Genomic DNA, 17,636 nt, shown 5'->3' with positions numbered 1-17,636 from the left:
TTACCCAATATTAACTGGTGTTCTTAAGAGGATTTGAAATTCCATTCGTGGGCGTTATTACCATTTCCTAGAAAATAATCCTCAAAATTTCGAATGCTTGGCATAATTTGTTAGATTTTACATTTTTATTGAAAAAATTATGAAAAGTTGATGTACTATTTATTTGAATACTTCATGCAATAGTTATTCGAAATGTGTAAATTCATTTTTTGGGGTAATCTGCATATGAAGATTATTACATTAATTTCAAATTTTTTGTATGGAAATGCTATTAATAGATACCTAAAAGAATTTTTATGTTCAAGATTCAAAGCATTCTAATATGCCGAGTTATTCTATTATAAAAATGTATAGTTATTTTTTTTTCTATTAATTTTTATAAACTCAAAATCCAACCATTTTAGAAGAACTATTTTAGAATATTGATTCGAATTTCAAGTTTTCGCTCGCTTCTTTTTGAAAGCGATGCATCATCATCGAATAGCAAAATTTATTTTCAAAAATAAATTTCGCATCCTGTATGTAGATGAATATTTTCCACTCAAACGTCGTTACCGAAATTTATTTCATGCCGCGGAAAGATACTTAAAAGGTATTCCGGGTGTTTTCACCGCAGGGATTGCAAAACGCAATTTCCTAGTCCTTCATTCTGTTGAATTGAACCAATTCAATAAAAAGCAAGATTAGATGATAAAAAATACGTCCGTCAGCAATCTTGAAGAATCTATCAGATCCTGAATATTAATTCTACCCAAAGTTCTATTTCATATCTTCTTCTGTCAGAATCTTTTTCTCGGAACACCAAAGAAGAACCTTTTCATTTTAAAATACATTTTTGGATATGAAACGGTGTAGGATTCCTTCGAGTAATGCCTTCATCCATTGGATCGTTATAAGCATAAAGGAAATGCCCTCTTATTGCACTCGATTGCGGTTTTCGATTCCAAGTATTTTTGTTTAATTTCTTTTCGTGCTTTGTCGGCCTTATAAAATGCGTTTTTATTAGCTCGTAGCGAAATTACGAATATTTTCTCGATATTAAAAATGATCTTTCTTTTCTACTTCTGGAAACATTAATATCTTATTATTCAATTTTATTTCTTGTTGCCATTTTTTTTATTCAATCTTTTACAGAGTTTGAAAAACCATGTCATAAATTTCCCTGTGAGCATACAAAAGAAAGAATTGAAAGAGGTTTTTTCTTTGTTGGGTTTTTGTTGTTGTCCTCGGCTATTAGGATTTCAATGCTTTTCTGCCCACGTCAAATAAAACTTTAAAACCTTTATTTGTTGTTCAAGATGGTTCTTTTATAAGCTTTACTCCCTTTCAATTTTTCTCTTTTCTTGCATTTGATTTAGTAAGTTTTGTAAAATTTGCTGATGATAGTTATATTCTTTTCTGAACAGTGTATTTAATACATGGATATTGTCCATAAAATGTTGGCTGAGTTTCAAGAAACTAATAACTGTAACATTCATGTAAAATGATTTAGAAGTTTTTCAATTGAGTTCTAATGCATTTACCTTCAAAAGTATACTAAAATTTGGTTGTAATATAAATAAAGATGTTTCATGATCTTTTTAAGGAAATTTCCTTTGATATTGAGAATAAAAATAGCTCACATTATTTTACAATTTAAAAATGTATAAATATTACCTGCAATACTTAACTAAAATGTTGAAATTATCAAATTTGTAAATAAACGAATGTTTTCAGATAATAAGATTTTTGTTATAAATTATTACAATTTTTAGATTATCCAATGACATTGGAAATTTTTAATCAGATATAGATTAACTTATTTGGATAATAAATAGAATAACTTATTTGGAGAATAAATAGAATAACTTATTTGGAGAATAAATAGAATAACTTATTTGGAGAATAAATAGAATAACTTATTTGGAGAATAAATAGAATAACTTATTTGGAGAATAAATAGAATAACTTATTTGGAGAATAAATAGAATAACTTATTTGGAGAATAAATAGAATAACTTATTTGGAGAATAAATAGAATAACTTATTTGGAGAATAAATAGAATAACTTATTTGGAGAATAAATAGAATAACTTATTTGGAGAATAAATATTGGATTCTTTTGACATTCGTTCGAAGATGGTGTTCCATTTCTTTCATTTATTCATCTTTCATTCATTTATATTGCTTATTTCAAAACTATTTATAAAACTTTTCTATATTTTCTATTATTGGCTGCATTTGTATAATAAGTTGAATTCATATAATACTATATTTGATGTTTGTTATCTTGCGATAACACGTTTATGGAGAGTAGATTCCCATAAAATTTTCTCGTATTTCGAATCAAAAACTAATGGCTACTGAAATGCATTGCATAATTCTTACGATTGCATGTGATAATATTAATTACTCGGGTATTCAAATATTTTTTTAGCTAAAATTCTGTTGAAATAATAGAAAAGTCCTTTTTTCCTCTTTTCCAAATTACCAGAGTATAAAATTTAGAATACTTTGGTCCGTCCATGGTATATTCTTCCCTCTTTGGAGATGAACTGGCGAAAATATTGTCAAAAGAGTAAAACTAGCTACAGATTAATTAAAGATGATAGATAAGCGCCATTTAATGGAAATTCAATCTTAATAATTTATTAGTACCCAAGATGTACCAGTCATTTTCAAGGAAAAATTTATACTTTGTACCACTCACAAAAAATATCCATTTGTCATATGCAGAAAATAGATTTTATGATCATTATTTTAAAAATTATATTTGCTTATTAATATATGCATAATATGTAATGACATTTTAAAATCTAATTTAAATCTTAATTTCCTAATTTTTGTCTTAATTTAGCCCATATTAACTTCATTCTAAATGTTCTTTTTATTTCCTGATCGAATTCTACATTTTTTATTTAATTAATCCTACATGCGCCTTTTAAAATTGCTCACTTTCAGCATTTTCTCACGCTCCGAGTAAAGGAATAAAAATCCTTAAAGCTTACAACATTCTTTTAAAAATACCTAAATTTCCCTTTCCTATGTCTACACGTGTCAAAGAAATCTCTACCAAAATCTCATTATAAAATCTACTGAAGGGGAAAATTTTGATCTCTTTAGTATTTGTATCGCGATGTAAACGGACATCAGTTTTATCATCGTTTCTTGCACATAATATGCCTCCCGTGATAAAATAAATGGAAATATTAAAATTTCAAAAGTTTTTTTCGCCTCAAACATGCATCTGCTGAAATATGTTATATATATAAAGCGAAAAGGAACTGTACTACTTCTAAGCTGAAAATAAATCTTATAAATCATGTCTGTGGGTCATGATTCCTCATGATTCATGATTTTGTAAAAATGTACGAGGAACCAGAAATATTTCAATTTTTTCCTTGCTTCGTACTGCAATATATTTCTAAACAAAAATATCCAAGAAAATTATCTTGGCAAAAGAAATGAAGACTTACTTTTCTGTGTGGTTATTTAACTAAATTTTTTGTTGTTAATATTTCTTTTTCCTTTTTATTTTCAACTATTCATACCCGGTAATATTTTCCTAATGAAAATAGAAAAAAAGTGCACATTTTTTTTATTTGCTATGGGATCGGGAGTGAAAAAAATTAAAAGAAACTGATATAAACTATCAACGACCTAGATATTTTTTCCTCTCTAATCGTATAGCACTACATCTTCACGTCAACACAGCAAATTCTGTGGAAGTATGTTGATTTTGATACAGAGATTCAACATACTATTATTCTCTAGCAGGCACACAGGTACGTTCTGAATCGAACGCTATGAAATATTCGATGGAAAAATTATTAATCAAGCTTAAAGACTTCAAAAAGAAACCTTCTTTGGCGTCTCTATCTCGTTTCCCAGCGCCTGCGTTAAGATTAATGGCATTGCGGCTTCATTAGTCAACTCTGCCATCCCTACGTAAAGATATAGGGCATTAACAGTCTTCTAAGTCCCTGGGCGATTATTAATTTTGTGCCTGTATTAATTATGCCACGGTGCGTGGTACTGTGCACAGACTATGCGGATGCCCATTTAAAACTGATAATGATAGTACAAAAAAAAACATGAAGGCGCTTCTTCCTCTTGTCTCTTTAGTTTTGAATATACCGTGATAGTTATTTGAATTAACGTCTTATTTTGCCGTAAAGAATAGTATTTAAGTGTTTTGTATCGTGTCAGAATGGTACAGAAATAGACTTTGGTCAGAGCTAATTACTGAAAAGATATATAAAGTCTAAGTTGCTAAGAGTATAAATAATGCACTCAAGGGCAGGGAGGGAGGGAGGGGGTGGCATTTTGAATTTGCTGGCAAATAATTTCTGTTGACTCTGCAGTGCATGTTCTTTCCAGTGAAGAAGAATTTTTATTTTTTAACTCTTCAAAGGCCGACGTCCTTACCTAGGGGTAGGGCGTCTTCCCCGTGATCTAGGCGTCCCGGGTTCGAGTCCTGGTTCGGGCATGGTTGTTCTCTACCCTGTGTTCTATCTATGAGGTGCGTGAATAAGCCTCCCTGTAAAAAAAGGATTGTGCAAACGAGTGTGTGTGTGCTATCCTCATATGAGCTAGAAGTCAGACTACTGCCCTCGGGTGCTCAGAAGTCTCTCAGAAGCTATTGCGAAAAAATTTGGCTTAAAATAGTCACACGACAACAGCAACAACTCGTCAAATGATATTTTACTTTTTCTTATAAGAAATATGCAATGAGAAAGCGTCGCCAAAGAAGAGTTTAATTGCCAAATATTTCGAATTTGAGATTTTGTGTATTCTCCACGTTTCACACCACCTTGAGTTCGAGAAACACGTTTTTAAGATAGTCTGTCTGTCGTTCATTTGTCTGTGAAGTTATTTCAAACATACCTTCAACTTTATGAATGAAATTTTGTATAGGGTCTTTTCACCAAATTTATTTATTTCTATCAAATTTTGAATAAATTCATTAAAAAAAAACGCTTGATTTTTCACTAAGCGGACACTTCAATTACAAAACGCGTTTGCATGTATGAGAAAGTACAAACCGACAGACATTCAACCGTTGACGAATCAGGTACCAAATTTGATATGAACCGGCACTTTAAATGATAAATATGTTACCAAATTTTATCCAACCAGATTTTTTCCTTATGTAGTTATCATATTCATTTTTACTCGAACTACCAGATAGACGGACTTCTTCTGAATGGATCCGTTCAAAATTTGATAAAAATCTACAAATTTGGAGTGAAGATCATTTTCCAATTTTCATTCATCTAAGTGTGTTCAGATATCGTATTCAAAGATAGCAGATAATTCCAAAAATGCCTTTTTCGAACTCGGTGCGGTCTGACATGTGCATATTCATCAAAATATGGATTTCAAATTGTTTGATAATTAAAATAGTTTTTTTGGTGTTTAATTTTATATACGGGAAAAGGAAAATAAAAAAAGCGAATATGCTAATAGGCAATTCATTTCAATTCCGAACCCATCCTCCTCATCAGAAATTCCTTTTTACTTCAAACATTCGATTGAGTTTGAATTAATTGCGAATTATTCAATATGAGTACTATAAACACGTATTTTATTTGATAATAAATGTTTTTTGTTTACAAAAGTTACATTTTGACCCATAAAACCTATTTCTTAAATAATGTGTGTTGTTGATCTAAAAAAATCATTCTGTAAGGGCTGAAGTATGTTGCCATAGATTCAGTTTCTAAAAAGTGAGTTGCAATATTTAAAAATTTGGGAATCTCAGTCATCGTGCATTGATTTATCATTTTTTAGAAACATTTATGAACTAAAATTAAATTATTTGCAGATCTTCCAATTTTATATAAAATTGGAAATCCATACACATTTCTTTCTTGGTTTGCTCAAAACGGAAGCAAATTCTCAACATAATTTATAATAAAAACGAAGCTACAAAAAAAGTTCAAACCGGATTCTCTAAGAATTCTAAAAATATCATTGCAAGAATAGTTTTAGTAAAGGGTAGTTAAGCATTTATCTTTTAAATGTTTGTACAATGTTTTAAAATTCTAAATTTTTTTAATATCGTTCCTATTTGCGATTGATTATTTTAAGTGTTGTCTTACATTAAAGTATTATTTTTTTTATTAATGGCATCAAAATAGACGTTATGTAATCGGTGTTTTTAATAAAGAATTCAAATTCAAATAGAAAGTGTTTTATTACTAAATACTAAAATTTATATAATTTTATTTCATTATGTTGCACAACGAGAAGTCGAAATTCAAATGGAAAATGTTATTATTTATTTACTAAAATTTATATAAATTTATATAAATATATTTGAATTTTATTTCATGTTTAATGTAATGAAAAGAAATACTTAATTTAGTGCAAAATATTTTTAGAAAAACTCTTGCTTTGTAAAATTATGCAATTGCACAACTGAATATTATAAGCTCTTTTCTTTTAATAAATTATTTCTCCTACTTCTTATGTACATTTCGGATTATTTTTGTATATAGCCAGTTTTATGCAAACACTGAAATGAGACTTGGATTTATGAATCCAAATATTTCTGAATATTTGAAATAATTCTTTACAATATTATTCTTTTGTTCTATTAGCCGTATAACAACAGAATAAAATTTTCCTTTATTTCTAATATTAAGTTAAAATATTATACCAAATCTAAATCACTTTGAATTTATGAGTGCACAGTGAAAACCATTTCTCAGAATTTATAATAAAGTATAAATAAAATAAAAAAATTCTTATTGAAGCATAAAAGATTTGAATCAAGCTAAGAATAAACCATTTAAGATATTTGTTGCAAAACTACTGCATGAACTTTTTATAACACTGTCTTATCTGTCGAAATCCGGTTTTGGAATGTTTTGCATTTCACTTGTTTGTTAGTGAGACCGGTTTGTGCAAACGACATTTCTTTTCTTTTCACTTCATTGCTTATTCTGTCGCAGTTTAGCCATATTTCATATCTTGCAGTTCTATTATTTTAATTATATATTAAACGAACTACTTGTTCCTGTTCTTCTATATTATCTCATTCTTGTGACAACTGTTTTTTCGTTTTTTTATTCTGATATTTATGCGCGTCACTGCGATAGTTTTTACACACTTGACAGTAGGTGTCTGTTCTGAAAATCAGCGGCCTTTTTAAAATGCTTTGAAGATTAGTCAGTCTTGCTTACTTTTTTTTTCTTTCTCCCTTTTCTAACGTGTATAAAATGAGTAAATGATGTATCGCTTGATATTCCTCTTATTCAGCGTTCAAGTTTAAAAATTAATCCCTTGGTTTAGCAGTAATAAATGATGGCAAATTATACGCTGTTTCTAATGAACTAGCTTTGACTTGCTTTTTTCTCGAAGATAGTGTTTAAAAGACATCGTGCCGCTTACATGACTAGGCCATTAAATTAAAAATTATAGATTTTATTCGAAATTATAGAAGGTTCGAAATTTAGAAAAGTTTAGAAGCAATTGTTTAAAATATTAATAGTATTTAGGGGTATTTCTTAAATTATTGGGCTAACTTTAAACATAGTCCATGCATGGAGAAACAAATAATTTTTACGGTAGAACTTAAAATCGCAAACACTAGGCGACTTTTTAGTGAATTAAGTATTGTTAAAGGATATATCATACAAAGTGTGCAATGCAGGATTCATAGAAAATAAATCCACAATAGCATAACAACATCAACAACTATCTTTAGGTATACTTAAGTAACTTGTCATTCGAAGTTATAAACGCTTCAAATGCTGTTTGCTATTCACGTGATTGATTTGTTGTGCCAGTGTGAATTTATATTCCATAATTCCATTAATCATTAATTAGCATTTTACGTGGTGTATACTTTTATTTTACTTAATTCACTTGTGTTTGCGATCCTAAATTCTATTATAAAATGACATAAAGGTTAGGTCATTCAAATAAAAATAAATTTCTTTGATTTTAAATTGTCAGATCTCTATATAAAATCATATGGCTATCATCGGAAAATTTTGTAATTGATCATTCATTTGGAAAAACAGTACCAATTAATTATTATTTTTTATTTGGGAGGGTTCAAATCACATAGTTTTTCAAAAAGAATTTCAACACTTTCAGTTTCAATATTTAGCTTTGAAAAGAGCAATCTTATATTCCTTTATTCGACTTTCTTCTATATTACAGGACATAGACATTTGTCCTCTGGCTGCGTAATTCTTTAAAATCGCTATTTAGATGCGATGTTTGCAAATAAGTTCAAATATTTTTCAAAGAAAGTGAACTGATACTATATGTTACACGATAAAAATATAATATAATATAATAAAAATATGTAATCATTAAAATAAATGCTCTGAACTGCGAAAAACGCGGGACGCAACAGAAAATGAACTGATTGCCAACCCGCGGAAATAGCGGGATACGCAGCTGCAGGGTTAATAAGCAAACTTCGACCGCTACTCTTGCCTGGTGACTAGAAACTAAAATCTACAAGCTTCCTGTCGTTGGTATGGAGTGCAAATTTAAAAAAAAGAAGTGCCTTTTGTGGTGGCGTTCTCTTTATCTTACGATGCTAAAATAAATAGTTTGTTCTAAAATAAGCCTCACTTATTTTCAAAACGGGGCATAAATCTAACTAATCTAAAGAAATATTTAATCTCCAACAGTTGATCCAATTCTTTTTTTAAGGTTTGTTAAAATTAGTTTTTTCAGCTTTGACAAGAAAAAAAGTTCTACTTTAAATTAAATTTTCTTCGCCTGTTAGAAATAAAATTTTTGCATTTACAAATCATTAATATCTATGTTTGTAAAATCTTTCATTTACAAATCATTAATATCTATGTTTGTAAAATCTTTCATTTACAAATCATTAATATCTATGTTTGTAAAATCTTTCATTTACAAATCATTAATATCTATGTTTGTAAAATCTTTCATTTACAAATCATTAATATCTATGTTTGTAAAATCTTTCATTTACAAATCATTAATATCTATGTTTGTAAAATCTTTCATTTACAAATCATTAATATCTATGTTTGTAAAATCTTTCATTTACAAATCATTAATATCTATGTTTGAATGCAAATCTTTCGATTTATAAAGTTTAATTAAAGACTTTATTTTTGTAAATTTATTAATTTTCTTTTGCAATGTTTATATCACCCCTCAAAGATTCAATCGCAAATCGGCTTGCCCCTGAAAAATCATCCAGAAACTCGGCAGACAATAGCTGAAAGTGTGCACCAACCGTTAATGGCATTTAATTTCAAACCATTTTAGGGCTAATGTCTTCAACAAAGATAAACGACAGTATGAAAGCAAGAAACAAAAAAATAAAATGATAAAAAGCAACAGAAAATGAGAAAAACTGAATAGAAAGTTGGGAGGGTGGGCAAAATTGCCAACCATGGCAAACACCTCTCTTCCCTTTCAAACCTTTTCACTTCTTTTCAAATATTTTTTGCGTCCCTTTTTGTCATTTATCGTCATCGAAGTAGTGTTGCACTGAACCGTTGAGAGAAGAAGAAAAAAAGGACCCTCCTTTAAAATGAACATCAAACATCGAACGCTAAAAGAACCCTTTGTATAAAAAGAATGCAATGAAATATTATTGAGATGAAAGAAAATAGAAACTAATAATCTTGCTTAAGATTTCTTATTCCTTCAACCGTTCTTTTTCTATTACATCATCAGATCAGTTTTTATTTTTAATTATTTCTCTCTTTTGCTATTTAATAAGCTGTAAGAATGTAATGAAATATTTCCATGCGAGGAAATCGATTCAATTTTTTTACCGGTCGCTTGTTGATCAATTTAACGTAAATTGCCTCGCCTTAATAAAAAGCACGCAATTACAGTTCTCGCCGTCATTTTTCGATTCGTAGCGACATCTGCTGATAGATTTATAGGAATCGTAAAGATACTCCTATTTCATACATTATTCGTTCACCCATATTTGAAAGGAATGTTTGATTTTGCTTTTTTATTATTTTTGAACTTAGTAAGCTGTTCTAATGGATCGATTCTCAACAGCTGCTTCGGTTTCTTTTTTATGTTGCATTTTCCTTTAAGCTTCTTATTTAAAGATAAAATTGTCTTAATACGTTTCATAAGTTTTCTTGGTGAGTTTTAAGTTTTTGAGTCTTTTAAATTCTTATTCAACAAGTGTAGTTATTTGTATCTAGTATCGAAGAGTGAAGCTTTCATTTCTTGTTTTTAAATTACCCATGAAATATTCTTCAGCTTGATTTAATTAGAAATAGGGTTCTGTTGAAAATGTTTTTTGAAACTTTACCAACTTTTCATTATGGTTTACTTGTTCTTCCATTTATTTGGCGCTATTTATTTTCAAAGAACTTGATCAGGTAGGACCTGTGATTTATTCATTATTTGAGAATTCTATCGTCATTGTGGTAGAATACTAGCGTTTATGCAAATAGCTATCTTCTAAGCATAACAATTAATGCTCACAATTTTTCTGGTAACAGCATTGTCAACTATATTTGCCTGCAAAAATTTCATAGAATTTATGCGACTTTTGGTACTGGAGACGGCTCAAAGACTTGGCCTACCTGATTCTTTACGATCTTGTTTGATTATGAAAATTGCATAGCTGGCTATGCGCATTATACTCCAATGGATATACTGTAAGGAATACGTTGTAATGTTTGATGAATGATTTCTTCAAAATCAGATGAAGATCTCATGCAATCAAGTAGGCCAAGTCTTTGAGCCGTCTCCAGTGCCAAAAGTTGCACAAAGTCAGTTACGGGATCTTTAAAGAAGTAAATGATGGCTAATAGTTTATTTTTTATTAGAAAAGGTTTGAGCACTAACAGTTATTTTCAGAATACAATGCAATCAACCATTGAACATGTTATGTTACGATATCAGATAACGGTGATTTTGTATTCTCATTGAATGAATAGTGTATTTATATGTTCTATGTAAAAATATGTACAAATGCAAAAAACTCTATAATTATTCATTGGCAGGCTTTTAACTTACGAAAGTCTTATCTCCTAACAATATTTCCCAAAATTCATGACTTTCAAACTATATAAATGAAAAGACATGTTTATATATTCTGTAATCATTCATGGGTAGGCTTTTAATTTACAAAAGTCTTATCTCCTAACGATATTTCCCAAATTTCATAACTTTCTGATGAATAGATTTTGTTTCAGCGAAAATATAGTTGGAACTTCTTGTCCTTTAATTATTTTTTATATTATAAAAATATTGATTGACTTAACTGCACAGATACTTAAATTGCAACAGTGGACTCTTCGATTCGATTTTACAATATAAAAACAAAGGATTATCTCATGGTAATAGTCCACCAGGGAATCCATCGCACAAAAAATGAATAAATAAATAAATATTAATATATCTTTGCTGAGTTATAACCCCCTCCTTCAAAAAAGAGAAGAAAAATCGTCTTCCTTTGTGCCAGAGAGTCACATTTGCAAGACTTTTCGCGTGAGACCAGAACTTTTCTTTTTCTAATATCTTCTTTGATGATTCTTTTCATCCACAAGCCTTTACTTACTTGTATCCAGCCCTTTGCCTTATTCATATCCCTACATTGCGTAATTCACCATTTTTTTTCAGGATGTGCATCGGGGCAGATATGTCGAGGAAGCCACCAGGAAATGGGATTGAGGAAAAAAGTACTGATAAAGCGTGTCACGCTCCTGCATTCGGTTGGTCGGGATCAGGATTGAAAGTCGTACCAGAAACAGGATGGGAGTCTAAAAACCATTTCCCCACCCTCTTGTGCCTTTTTTCGTTGCCTTTCCCCCCATTTTTTTTATTTTAATCTCTATCCCCGCAAGTTAAAAGAGAATAGGAGGAAATCTTCATACGGAATCGGTAGATGAATGAGACTCTTTGAAGCTATTTTGGGACAGAAAGAAATGGGAGTTGGATGATGTCATAGTCATGCGATGGCAATGTCTGAGGCTTCAAAGGGTTCTGTTAGTTTTGAAAAGGGTTTTTTTTTTTCCCTTACATTTTTTGAGAAAATATTTTTGTTTTCCGTTCGCTGAATGATTTCTGGAGATTATATAGGATTCTCGAAATAACTTGTAATCAAATTTTTCATGCAAGTTTAAACCCTATTTTTTTTCACGTGAAAGAACATTCGAAATTTTATTCGATTTTTTTTTAAAAAAATATTTGTTGTATTTTCAAATTGTATCCATTATTTTGTTCTTTCCTTACCATGAAAATAAACCATATAATAAACTTTAAACTAATATGGCTATTTGATTCTGATTTGAAATTGTGGCAACACTTCTATGTCTAAACTGAGTAAACATTTTAATCTTTGAAAAATAAAACTGCACTTGTTTTAAGTTTCTTATATAAGTAAACAAATATTAGAATTGGCTTTCAGAGATTAGTGTAACATTATATTTTGAAGCTTAATTTAGCTTAATAAATTTCCGTTTTATTTGTTGGAATATCTCTGATGTTTATTATTCTTCTTGCAGGAGAAAAGTAATTGATACTTAAGTCCAATCCTGGTGAAAAGTTTTGATCTGAATACAAAAACGTAAGTAAATTCATGTCCTAATTTCAAACAAATTTAATTACATTTATGTTAAGAAAATAATTTTTAGTGGTTAGAAAATTCCATTGATGATAATAAAAACTGGAAAATTTCAGTTTAACCAAATGTCATTTTTGCCTTTTTCTAACTTTGTTATGCTGAAATGTTATGATTTAGTTATCTCTGAAGAGCAAAATTTGAATGAATCCTATTCTTAAAGTATTTTTATTCACCAGAATTTTTTTTTCTTAAGGAATTTCACGCATTTGAGGAAATTAAAAATTTTAGCATGACACAACAATCTCTGCATTACAGAACAGCACAGCTATTGAGATAAATTTCAGAACCTGATAAATATAGTAGTCACTATTCAATATGCATCTCTCGAATCAGAATATTTAATTATTGAAAATTTGTTTTTACAACACGTTGCAGATAATATCGTCAACGTTTATAATTATAAATATTTCCGAGTAACATTATGAATCATTTTCTGTTCCGTTCTGGCACTAACTATAAAATTACAATTTTAACTGAATGGGACAAAAAGAATCTCCAAAAATGGATATTCTTTTGAAATCTTAATTCTGTTTAGAGATCTTAATAATAAATATGTCCTTTTTTTAAAATTTTATTGCCATTGTCAAAAGTGGAAGAATATTAGATTTTTAGTCTTAAATAAACGTGAATATATTTTTTGTACTAAATAAGATATCATAAGAGTTATTGAAAAAAAAATCTATCCTCATACCGTAGAAAAAACGTGAATTTGATGGGTGACTTTTTCAATAAAATATGAACAAATTAAAAGACACATAATCCATTTCTAAGTTAAATAGCAAATGAATCGAAGCGCTACCCTTTATTATTTATCTGGCAATTTAAAAGAGAGAGAGAGAGAGAGAGAAAGAATTGTACTTCCTGAACCAAATCTAAGCTAACGAAATTAAACTTCAAAGGGACATTATTCCGTTCGACATTTCTCAAACACTTTTCTTAATTAACGGGTCAGTTGATGATTTTTCGCTAAAGCAAATCTCTGGAATAAGACGCTTAATATTCTCGGAAGAGGACGTCCCTGCAAAATGAAGAATTTGTCGGATCATTATCAATAAGATTAAACCGTTCCCTTCTTTTTCAGAACAGTCAGAAGACCTCCTTAATCATTTAGGAGGGCCACATCCCTTCCACTCAGCCATAAAGAACAAAGGAAAAAAAGTTTCCCTTTTTTTTCATTTTTCCCCCTCTTCTTGGTGGAAGAAAATCCTCTTTTCGATATTTTAAGGGGACTTGGTTAGCTCTTCCGTGCGTTTCGAAATGAAGAATCCTCACAGTTTGGGGCGCAGGACCATAAATTCTGCTACAAATGAGGTAGGAATTGGCAATGGGGCTACTATTTCGACCGCAGAAAAGATCTCTGAGACGCGTCTGGACTTGCCAAAGAGCTACTCGGTCCTGGAACAGACCCAAAGTGGTCTATGTTTGGGGGATGTAATAGTTTTAAGGACAAAGGATTTCTTGAAAATGCCGCTATAAACCCTGAGGTTTAACGTTTGAGTGATGATACAAAATTTCATTTAGACGCTGCAACGTTTTCTTAAAATCAGGGTTTGATATTGTTAAATAATTAAAAGATTATATAAAAAATGCTCTTTATAGATATTTTATATATTTTTTGTAACATGACTAAGGAACTTGGATGGTTTTAAAATGTAGATAAAAGATTTTAAATAATGGCATAAAATTTTACTTGATTTTTGAGAGAGAGATTTGATTGTTTAAAGATATGATTGTATTCACTCAACTACAAGTTCCTGCGACAATATAAGATTTTTATAGATTTTATATAAGTTATATATCAAATTGTAAAGTTTAGGAATAACTGAACTTTACTTATTACTTGAAAAATATGATTATTCGATGCTTAAATCACACTCGTACACCACAGTTAAAGGATTAAATTGTAACTTTACGCAAGAACGTAATCCTAAGTACATTCTAAAATAATTTTCCGTTGTGTTAATTGTTACAGAAATATAGTTTCCTAAGGAATTTAATACATATTATGAAAATAACAGTTGTCAATAGGACAATAGTATTAAAGGATTTTTTTTTAATTTGGATTATAGTCTGTTCTGTTATAAATAACTTAATAACATGGAGCCTAATAACATAAAATATTTAATTTTAATTTTGTTATTCTTTATTAACGCTGATTATTATTTATCACAGCGGTATATTATTTCAGCTGTTCTCTAAAATCTATCATTGGTTAATTAATAGTATAAATTCTGATATTTCTTTTTATTTATTCAGATGATATAAATATCTACTTTATAAAAAACATTTTATAATATGCTTATTTTTAGCATGCTAATATCTCCACAAGTTTTCAAATTATTACACTTACATATTCTCAAAACTGTGATAATTAGATTCACAAAACTGTATATAAATTAAAATTCATAATATATAGTTATATAGACATTATATACTTATGTAACTCAAATGGATTATATTTATCTCAAACATTTCAAAAAATATTTAGTTTTAGGCATACTAAAAGATAATAAAATTAAAGAACATAAAAATATGATTGGTCTAAGAAAAACGAACGTTCATTTGCGTATGAAATGCGTTTTAACAGTTAAATCTAAAAGATAAGAAATAAAAATTTAAGAAACGTTTTTTCAGTTAATTCTAACTTTTATCACAAATATTTATTTATCAAAATACGTGCTTCCACGAGAATATTTATAGGATATAATAAAAAAAGCATATTTGAAAAGAATTTGCTCGTTATTGTTGAATTTAATTTCGTCATTTTAACAATCCATTCTGCTGTGATCTTGACATAAACCACTTATTCCAAAAATAAATGCCATTAAGGATGGAGTGGATGCTATCTATCACTAGTTTATAGAGAATATGGAAGAAGAAGCAAAGGGCGAGTGTCGAGAAGAATACATGATGAACAATAGATGAGATGCGGTCAAGGGGAAAACTTCCAGAAAGTGTTTTCAAGAACATTGACAGGGAGTTCTTATTTTCTTCCAAACAGATTCTATTCACAGCATTTACTGGAAATAAGTATTTTTGACAAAGTTATGACAAAGGTTGTAAATGTAGAAAACGAGACGTCTTCTTTCGTTGTTGTAAGAAATAGATGTTTATTTTATTTACAATTTTTAATATTTTAATTCTATTCACAGCATTTACTCGAAATAAATATTTTTGACAAAGTTTGTAAATGTAGAAAATGGGACATCTTCTTTCGTTGTTGTACGAAATAGATGTTTATTTGGTTTACGATTTTTAATAATATTTTAATTCTATTCTATATAGGTTCTATTGGTTTATTTGGTTTACGATTTTTAATAATATTTTAATTCTATTCTATAATTAATTCTATTCTATATAGGTTCTATTGGTTTATTTGGTTTACGATTTTTAATAATATTTTAATTCTATTCTATAGTTAATTCTATTTAATTCTATTCTATATAGGTTCTATTCACAGCATTTATTCGAAATAAGTATTTTTGACAAAGTTTGTAAATGCAGAAAATGGGACATCTTCTTTCGTTGTTGTACGAAATAAATGCTATTTAATTTACGATTTTTTAATAATATTTTAGCATTTTTAATGTAGACACATATGATGAATAAGATAAATGGAAACACGAAAAAATAATGTGAAAGCCGAGGAAAATTCGTTTCTAGTGAATAAAGAATATCTTAACAGGATTTAACAGGATTTGCTAAAACTCCGTACACTGGAAATATATTTAATCGTTGATGTTCTTTGTTTACGTAGATAGTCGTTTTAAACTTCAATTTCAAATTTTTTCGAGTAAAATTTCTTGAGAAAACAGATGAAAAATCTTTCCTGGTGAATAAAGAATATCATAAGGATATTACTAGTTTGTCATTCTAACTTATGTATAGGTATCGTATATGTTCCTTATGAATAAAGAATATCTTAAAAATAGTATATATTATCTACTTGAATCTGCATATTTACTAATATATCTATTTATATGTAGTTTTGTACATGAAAAAAAAAAACAACTGAAATATCAGATCATCTGATTATATTTCGAAGAATAATTTTTCAGAAAGTTGATTCAAGATGAAGCTATCCACCATTGATAGAGATTTGGGAAATATATTTCTTTCCTGCTACTTTCATAACTGAAAATTCCTGAAGATTTTTTATAATCTAAAAATATTGTAGCATTAAAATTGCAGTAGTAAATTTTATTGAATTTCTTAGATTTGAAAGTATTTCTTTGAATTCTCCGATATGAATCATTTATAACAAAATACAATGCTCGGTAATTTTTTTGTATCAGTATGATTGCAAGTTTCAAATTACCCAAGAAGTTGGCAATCAATTACTTCCTAACCAAAGCTTGTGTGATTAGAAAAGATTCGAATCAGTTTCATTTGAAAAGATTATAAACTTTCTTACTTAAATTATATTTTTAGCAATCCTGAATACAACTCATTGAACTGTGCTGAATCTTTATCATTAACAAAGCATTGATAAATAAACAAATCTTAAATAACTGATTTGGGTAAAGAAAACACTACAATAAAAGTGAGGCACCTGAAAATTCTACGTCATTGCTTACCTTGCAACTTCTTGTATATGGACAAGATTTTTATGCAAGGTGACCATATTGTATTGGATTAGAACAAAAAAGATGATTAAATGGGGTTAAAGTTTTGGATTCAGGTTACGGGCATCGTAAAAGTTTCGATATTTAATTTTATTAATAATGCTATGATTTGCTAGTAAATTCAATTATTGAAAAGTGCAATATTAAAAATGACCTATAACAAATTACTTGTAATGATGTATTTCCAGTTTTTACTTGGTATAAAAAGAAAACCCTGTTTTGAAACCAAGCGAAAACAATGATAAAGAGTGTAATATCTTTCTTGATCTACCAGTTAAAGCCCCATTACTAATTACCAACCATCCCAAGCCTACCCATCATTAGTATCGAAGACAGCCCTCATTTCACTTGAAATGATGCGCAATGCCAGTGCGTGGCAATTTAACCATCCCTGAAAAAGACTGCCCCCTCCCCTCGGCAAA

At 29.1% G+C, this 17,636-nt stretch overlaps 1 protein-coding gene across 1 annotated transcript in view; it reads left to right on the top strand.

Annotated features, from left to right (window-relative positions):
* The window catches only part of LOC129968738 (irregular chiasm C-roughest protein-like), a gene marked incomplete in the record, with an annotated part of 581,302 nt that overhangs the window by 116,232 nt on the left and 447,434 nt on the right, over window positions 1-17,636 (top strand). Inside the window, 1 exon segment of the mRNA XM_056082936.1 lies at window positions 12,471-12,532.

Source organism: Argiope bruennichi, chromosome 5 (assembly GCF_947563725.1).
Source record: "Argiope bruennichi chromosome 5, qqArgBrue1.1, whole genome shotgun sequence".
NCBI classification, from domain to species: domain Eukaryota; kingdom Metazoa; phylum Arthropoda; class Arachnida; order Araneae; family Araneidae; genus Argiope; species Argiope bruennichi.
Note: the sequence above shows the minus strand (reverse complement) of the source record. Positions and strands in the feature narration are given on the sequence as shown.